The 8,417-nt window shown below is 47.6% G+C and overlaps 1 pseudogene; it reads right to left on the bottom strand.

The window, feature by feature from the left end:
* Positions 1 to 4,590: 4,590 nt before the first annotated feature.
* On the bottom strand, positions 4,591 to 4,770 carry LOC142573436 (U2 spliceosomal RNA; annotated as a pseudogene).
* Between the last annotated feature and the right edge of the window lie 3,647 nt (positions 4,771 to 8,417).

Consider the following 8,417-nt stretch of genomic DNA (forward strand, 5'->3'; position numbering starts at 1 on the left):
TCTTTGCCTGTGTAAAAATTTCACACTTATGGATACTGTTAAAGGTTCCTGCATTATATTTTCTTTCACATCCTATAGAAATTTTTGTTTCTATATAAAACTAAGAATTATAGTTGAATAGTTGCTTTGTGTGATATGCAATATTCAGCTGAAGGTGATCAGGAGAGGTCGAACAAGTGTTATATCAGGTGGAGAAATATTTTTGAGAAGGGGGCTTAGTTCTTAGGGTAACAACTGTTTTTCTTGGCAGCATTTGTGTAGTTCACTTTTCTCCACTCCATGGACATCCAGCAGAATGAGTGGGTGCATAGAGTAGGGTGAGGTATATTTAAATGCTCAACATGGGGGTTTAGTTGGGATAGCGAGGTGTGTAGAAGTAGGGGAGTTTGGCAGGTTGCTGACACCAATTTCTATGAGTGATCTTGTCGTTTGTGTCTATGTCGGTTGACAAGAACTTGCCAAAGCTTGCCGAAAACTGGACAATCGGCCGCTTTCTGTGCAGGTGCTGCTGAAACACCGCCCCCATCGCCCGTCGGCCTATAAAGCGGTGAGGGCACTTTTGTGCTTCTTAAGGACGATGGGCTTGTGCGACCATATGTGACTATTATTGCAATTTCTGTAAGACCACACACGTCAGCGAACTCACCGCAATTTCCTTCTTTCCTTCCCTCCTCTATCGCTCCCTGTTATGTTTGTTTCCCCTTTTCCCATTCCCCGGTGTAGGGTAGCCAACCGGACGTTATTCTGGTTAACCTCCCTGCCTTCTACTTATCTCTTTCCCTCCCTCCTCCTCTATGTGGGTTATATTATGCGAGGCGTCTTCTGAGACCAGAAATTCTGAAAAACTCCTTATATTTGGAAATTCAGTACATGCCCCTGGCGCTACCATAGGTATGTGTCACTGTTGCCATTGGTTATGAGCATCTGGGGCCACCGGGTACATGCAGCTCTTCGATGAACTTTTTTGACACAAACTTGTGTGTGTACGCTGGGTGTGTGCCACAGCATATGTGCCACTCTTTAATGAACCTCTCTGATGCTGACTTAGGTCATGGGGCATCACAACAACAACCTACATAGTGAAATCTGTATGCATTGTAAGTCTGAGCTGGAATTGTGTGCTTGGATTTTCTTTCCCTAACGACGACTGGTCCTCTTGTTGAATTAACTTCAGCCTGAGACATCACCTGCTTGACTACGGTTATCCCATCATTCCCATTTTGCTGTGAACTTGTCATGTTCTCTAGCTGGCAAGTTTGAATTTCAGCTACTGCACAGTGCTAAGGAAATTGGTTCAGAGTGGGTGGTACTACCTTGGCTTCTTTTTCTTTGCAGCTGCATGTTACATGAGAGAATAAGTCGAGTGTAGATGTCGATTAGAAATAGCATAGGTATTCAAACGCAATTTCACTATGCTCTAGGTCATTGGTGCAGTCTGGCCTCCCTTGCATCCTTCTTTGTAGCATGCTCGTTTACATGCAAAAACAAATGCGACCTGTTCTAATGCATGCAAGGACTGTCAAATATTTCATGACGTTTTTAGCCACTCAATTTCAGTCTTGGCTGCACTTGTGGATTTTCTACTGTACTGAAGCTTGCCAGATGCTTGAATTTCCTGTCAAACTGGTTTGCTTGTTTCTATCCAATTTATTGAATTATTTCTCTTTCATTGTGCTAATAGTACTTGATTGTACTGTCATGCTGGCACATTTGATTCTGTAACTGCAATAATTTCGCAGACATTTTATTGCTTTGGCATAGTTTTTGCACCTCGTTAGACACAATCTACTAAACATACGCACACAAAAAACTCCCTTCAACCTCGTAAAATTCCCAGAAGGAGCATAATAAACTCACAGACCTGCCTGTAAAAGCTCTAATAAAGGGATAAAGTGCACTCCCAAAGCATCTATTTGAAACTCCCTTAATAAAACGGCTCCATAAAGGTGTAAACATTCACTCCCAAACATTCTTCTATATATTCCCATAAAAAGCATAAATTGAGCTCCCAAAACTATCCATAAGTGCTCCCTTAAGCAAAGCTTCCAAAATATGGGAACAGTTGCTCCCGGGTTTACACCTGAGCCCTCCTACAAGGAGGCAAAATAATTTCCCAAAGGTCTCCCTATTGCAAAACCCAGTGCCACTGGGATCCTGTGAGCCGGATTATGGGCCCAGTGCCGCGCGCTGGATACTGGGGCGCTGGGCAGGCGCGGCGTACTGGGAGGAACTGGCTGCTCGTGCGAAAAACAGCTCTAGCGCGTTAAATATGCGGTGCCTTGACACCGTATATTTTTTTTAATACAGAAAGCAACCAAAGGGCGTTTTAGTGCAATAAAAAACAAAAAAAAAACGGAAGTAACACTGCTCGGACAGGATTCGATCGTCCGACTTACAGTTCCCAAGCGTGGCACTTTACCGCTACGCCACGCCAGGAGAACGCAAACGGATAATTTGCGATGTCAAAATCGAGAAGCAGTTTTAGTTTCGCAGAGCTGCGTCTCGCACAGACACGGTAGATGCGCTGTCGTCCAGCAACTAAAACTCACGCCGGCACTACAAAGAAAAATTTGCTGTCCGTATTCAGTAGCATGCGCGGAAGTGCCACAACATCGATTTTCACTTGCGATTGGTATTTTAACTTGGAAAAAAGTCCTAAATGAACCGCCGACCCGGGGCGCTGTAAGGGCTGTTACTGCCGATTTCGATAGCCGTTTCTTGTTCTTCACGCGATGTATATGCAACGTTTTCTTAAATAATATCAGTCAGCGATAGGCTTCGAACTCGGGGTCCGTTCGCGCCCGTCTGAACGACTTCTGCATTTCATGTCCACTCCAGAACACAGCGACAACGACGACTCCCAGTCATATGTTGCGTGCGAACTACTAAAAAACGCGGCGTGCTCTGCTTTGCGTGGTGTCGTTCAAGAATTTAGCTATCCGGCCAGTCAGAAGGTAAATGAAAAAAAAATGAAAGTGATCTTCAGTGTCAAATGTCCATGAATAAACAGGGCAGCTCACGCACCTTTATTCCAAGCTGCGACACGAAATAGGGTTTTATGACCCCAAGATATAGCGTTGTTTAGGACAAGAGACTAGTATCAAGCGATGAAATTGTATACAGCATTTAATATTCAGCAGCGCTCGTCCTTGCGTACTGGAACCAGCGTGGGGCAGACACAACCAGCGCAGTTTCCAGTGCGAACCAGGAAACGGCAGCGAGAACCAGCGCCTGTACAGCACAAACCAGTGCGTCCCAGCGCCATGGCAGTGGAACCAGCGTCTCTGCCAGTGTGACCCAGCTCTTATCCAGCGTTCTCACTGGCGTCCCAGTGAGTCCCAGCGAGCGCCAGCGTACGCAGTGCGACCCAGTGCAAAAAAACGCGCTGGTTTCACACTGGAAGACGCTGGTTTTTGCAATAGGGCTCCTTCAAAACTCCCTTAAGAAGCCAAACGTTTCCAAAAATATGTACGTCAGAACTCCCATCGCTTCTTCTATAAATTCCCATAAGAAGTAAAATAAAATGCCCACGTCAACTTGTAAAAGCTACCAAAGCTCCTCATAAGAACTTCCATAGTGCTGGTGTTCAAAAGAGGAATAAAAAACTGACAACGTTCCTCATAAAGACTCCTGAAACCGCTCAGGGGTTGATGTTTAAAGGAGAATTTAAAAACTCCCATAATTCCCCATAAAACCACCAAACACAAGGGTATGAAGAAAGCTCCGTTCGAATAGAGGATATTGTCCTCCCTTAAGGGCTTGAGTTATGCGACGAGGCCAAAACTTCCCAAAAGGGTCCAACCTGTTTACAGCGTAGAGCTTGCGGCGCCTCGTGTAAACCAGCTCGGTAAGGTTGAGTACTACAGTATAGAACAATTACCGTATTTGCACATGAATAATGCTGCCAGGATTATAACGAGAGGAGAGCTTTCGGTCTCTCAGAAAAAAGAAAAAAAATGTTTACTGTAGAAATTACTACAGCAACAGCAATTATTGCTATAAAAACATGAAAGAACACAATAAAACGGATGCCTGCAGGCCTTTATTCAACGTTACTTCGAATTGCCGCTGCAAAATAAAGTGAAAGGGCGAATGCTGACGTATTTAACCCTGTCGACGAAAACGGATTCGTCGTCCACAACATCCACCAAGGTTATTGGGCAAACATCACTTCGAAAATGCCCGCGACACAACTGAACACGTCAGAGCTTTAGGCGGATTGCGCGGCGATAGATCGAAGGGCGCGCGCGCTTGACGTGCCGCCGCACAGCAGCGCCTATCGCGCATTTCACTTGAATTGGTGGGCAAATGTTCGCCACACGCGCACATCACTCATGCTTAGTTTGCATGTAGAGACCGTTCATAACTTCACCAAGCGAGGGGTGCGATTGGCGAAGTGTCCCGCAGATGGCTTTACTCAAAGCCTGCGGCAATAAATCGACGCAGGGATATTTTTTAATCGACAACAGTGACACGCAAGTAAGGACTGGTACACTTTCTAAAAGAGTTTTTACAGCGAAGCTGTATATGGCTAGGTTCTGGGAAAAATTGCGATCGTCTATCGAGCCGTGTAGACCGAGGATTTCTCCTCATCCGTGAGCTGATCACGAGGCTTCTGCAATACCGGGCCGAACCGCGGCGGAAGTGAGGCAGGCTTTAAGCACTTCGCCAACTTGAAAAAATAATTTCAAGATATTAGGTCCAAATACAAACCGTATGAGATCTCAAAGTTATAAGAATAGATACTACACTTTGACCCACATCAGCCATGTCTACGTTCCCATCAGGTCTTTGTCGGAGTCCAAGCATTTGCGTATCTCTTTTCCTTTACTTGCGCTCTGCCGTGGGGGCCGTCCCGTTAGCGTGCTGCCCGCCAGGACCGCAAGCCGGAAATAAATGCGAACCGTCCATGTGGCCCAGATCCCGCAAACTTGAAACGTTTCACTGGAGCACCGTTTCACCAGGTTTCAGAGGGCGTTTTTGGGAACCAATTTTGTGTGGCCTGTATTGTGTGCGACCGCTTGTGGTTTTAAAGTGACCTCCCAGCCATTATTGCACTGCTGGACCTCGACCAACCCACGATCGCCTTGGCTACGGTAAAGGAGTTTGTGCCCTCGGAGAACCGTCAGGTGCATGTCTGCTCTGCGTGCTGGGATTATTTGGCAAAAGGTGTCGTGACGCGTTTTGCGAGAACACATGGGCATGTAAACCTCCTCCCCACCCCCCGTGCCTCATCTTCTTCCGACGCTCAACATCGTGGAGGAGAGACTAAGTAGCGCCTCGCCTTCCATTTATGTCCACACGGCGTTTGACGCACGGCGATGGACAGTTCGCCATTAAGGGGCCCACTGGTCATCCACCTCCACAGAATGGAATGGCACTGATTTTTCCTTTCTTTTTTTTGCTCATCATCGCGGAACCGGGAACACAGGGAGCGCTGCGCGTATACCACGGCCGCATAAGCTGTAGCTGCGCTCTTGTGCCTCTAGCAATATGGCCGCCGCCGGCTTCATTCGCTCCTGCAGGCGGCGGCTGGGACTGCTACTTCAGAGTTTTTGTATACCTCCTTGTTTAAATCCAGCGAAAACACTGGGAAGGCGGGAAATGAGAATTCAAGATGATGAATAAAACGACAACAAGGTTCAAGCGGGAGCCAAAATTTCGACTTGTCTTTTTGAAAAAGACAACCCCACTTGTCGAAACGTTGGCTCCCGCTTTCACCTTGTTCTCGTTTCGCCCATCCCCTTGTTTAAAGCGATACAAGCTGGCTACGGCAACCAGCCACTTGCAGGCACGTAGGGCGAATACACCGTCGCCGAGCGCCGTAAGCTGCGCGTGCGAGTGAAAGCACGCGAAGGGAGCCGACGATCGCGGCGCAGTCGGGCACGAGCGAGGGTAGGAGAGGAGGAGGAGGAAAAACTTTATTTGCTCTAATTGGTTAGAAATTAGCGGTGGCAGATGCGGTCGGCCGTCTTCACGGTCTTCTTCCCCATCTGCGCAGGGTCGACGCCCCTATTCCAGGGCACCACTGAGGGTGGCTACTAGGCGAGCGTGCCTTACTAGTCCATGCTGGACTTTCGGGTCGCTGCTGGAGAGCACCCTCTCCCACTGCTCCGCACTCGGGTCTTTTATTTGAAGGAATTGTTGATTCTGAACGCATTCCCATGTAATGTGATATAAGGTGGGCTTGGCGCCGCACCAGGGGCAAATGTCTCTATACTGGGTGGGAAACATCTTGCTTAGTGTGTTTAGGTTTTGATATGTTCCTGTCTGCAGCCTCCTCCAAGAGGTTGCTTCATGCTGATTTAGGCTGTTGTGGGGTGGAGGGTATTTGATTCGGACCCCCTTATAGTAATTCAAAATGTCTGAGTAGCTTGGGTTGACTGGTATGGGTTCCTCAGGGTCGGTGCTTGTGGCCGCTCGGTTTGTGTGCTCTCGAGCTGCCTTGTCCGCCCTTAGGTTCCCTTCTATTCCAGCGTGTCCCGGTACCCAGAAAATTGTATGCCTGACTTTGTTGTTAGCCCTGCAGGAGCGGAGGATGTGAAGCGCTCTGCGTCCTATTCTGCCGTTCATGTAATTCCGACACGTAGTTTGCGAGTCGGTGAGTATTGTTAAAGACCTTTCGGATCGGTAGCCCTCCACTGCCGCTAGAGCTACGGCTATTTCCTCAGCTTCCGTTACCGAGCAGTCCTTCATTGACGCGCTGCTGATCTCTTTGTAGTCCTGGCTTATTACTATCGCAGCTGTCTTTACTATGTTTGTGCCTCTTTGCTTGGCGTATACTGCAGCATCTGTGTATACTGTTGTGTTTTTTGTGGCCAGGTACTTTTCGACGTATTTCGGAGGGAGGGTAGGAGAACAAACACGCCGTCTTCCTTGAGCGAAAGGCCGCAGCGGGATGGGAGGGAGGAAGCAGGGGCAGCGTTGGTGTGTGTGTGAAAACATTTATTTTAATGAGGTCCGCAGGCTCGGCTTCTTAAGCCAAGGCGGGCCGCTCCCACGTTGGCACTGTCAGGCCAAGCCTTTCAGCGACATCATGGGCCCCCTGAACGGCCCTTAGTTGGTCCTGAAACAATGGGCTTTGGATCCTTTTCTCCCACTGTGTACATTCTTCAACGAGATTGGGGAGAGTCGCAGGACACCCCACCAGCATATGTCTGATTCCAATGATGCCATTACAATCGTTGCAGTGCTCCGGCAGCGAAAACCCCTTGATAATTTGTAAGCAGCGACACTCTCCTCCTCAAGGCGTTTTCCTCCTCGATTCTCCTCGACCGCCAGCTGCGAACGGCGAGCTTTTCCTCCTGGGCTCCCGCGGACGGGCCGCAGGATTCTATGGAGGCGTGCGTGTTATTTTGGGCCAGTTGCGCGCCCCAGTGGGGCTGAAAATTTTGAGAAATGCTAATAACAGCATGGATAATGCTGGAGGCACCGTTTATGAGGAGGTTGGTTTTTTCTTAAAGCCGTATTAACGGGGTGCGGGGTATACTGATGTAAAGGGGGCTTTGAGGCGAGTTCTATACTCCAGACAATTTTTCTGTCACATGATCAGAAGCTTTACTTCGCGCGTCTGATCTAGTATTGCTTGTGACACATCCCTTTGTGTGTGGCCTATTAAGCGAAAGCCTTAGACCTCTGTTTCGTGGTCCCGTTGTGAGCTACAGAAAACATCACGTGGCCGAAGGAAGGCGGGAAGCGAACCAAAGCTTGTGCAGCCACGTATAAGAGATGATTAATGATTAGCAAAGTAATGATTGATTAGTGATTGGATTAAGATGAATTCAGGTGTATTAAGGAGGATTAAGGTGGATTAAAGTCGATGAAGGTGCATTAGGGTGAATGAGGGTGGATTAAGGTGCATAAAGGAGGACTAGGTTGGATTAAGGTCGATGAAGGTGGATTAAGGTGGATGAAAGTGCGTTGAGGTGCATAAATGACGAGTATAGTGGATTAAAGTGCATGAGGAAGCATAAGGATGGATTAAGAAGGATTAGGGTGCATTAAGGAGGATTATGGTGGGCTAGGCTGAATTAAAGTGAATGAGGGCGCATTAGGGTGGATTAAGAAGGATTACGGTGGACTAAGGCAGATTAATCTGGATTCGCGTGGATTGAGGTGAATTAAGGACGTTTATAGTGGATTAGAGTGGATTAAAGTGAATGATGACGCATTAGGGTTGATTAAGGAGGGTTAGAGTAGATGAAGGTCAATGAAGGTGAATTAGGGTGCTTAAGGAGGACTTTCGTGGATTATGGTGGATTAAAGTGAATGAAGGAGGATTAAGGCCGATGAATGTGGATTCGGTGGATTAATCTGCATTAGGAGGGTTATGGCAGACTAATCGGCCTTAATACTCAATGAACCCAAAACCAACTTAGTCCAACGTAATCGACCTTAATGCCTCTACGTCCACCTTA

The sequence above is a fragment of the Dermacentor variabilis genome, chromosome 2 (assembly GCF_050947875.1).
Source record: "Dermacentor variabilis isolate Ectoservices chromosome 2, ASM5094787v1, whole genome shotgun sequence".
NCBI lineage: Eukaryota > Metazoa > Arthropoda > Arachnida > Ixodida > Ixodidae > Dermacentor > Dermacentor variabilis.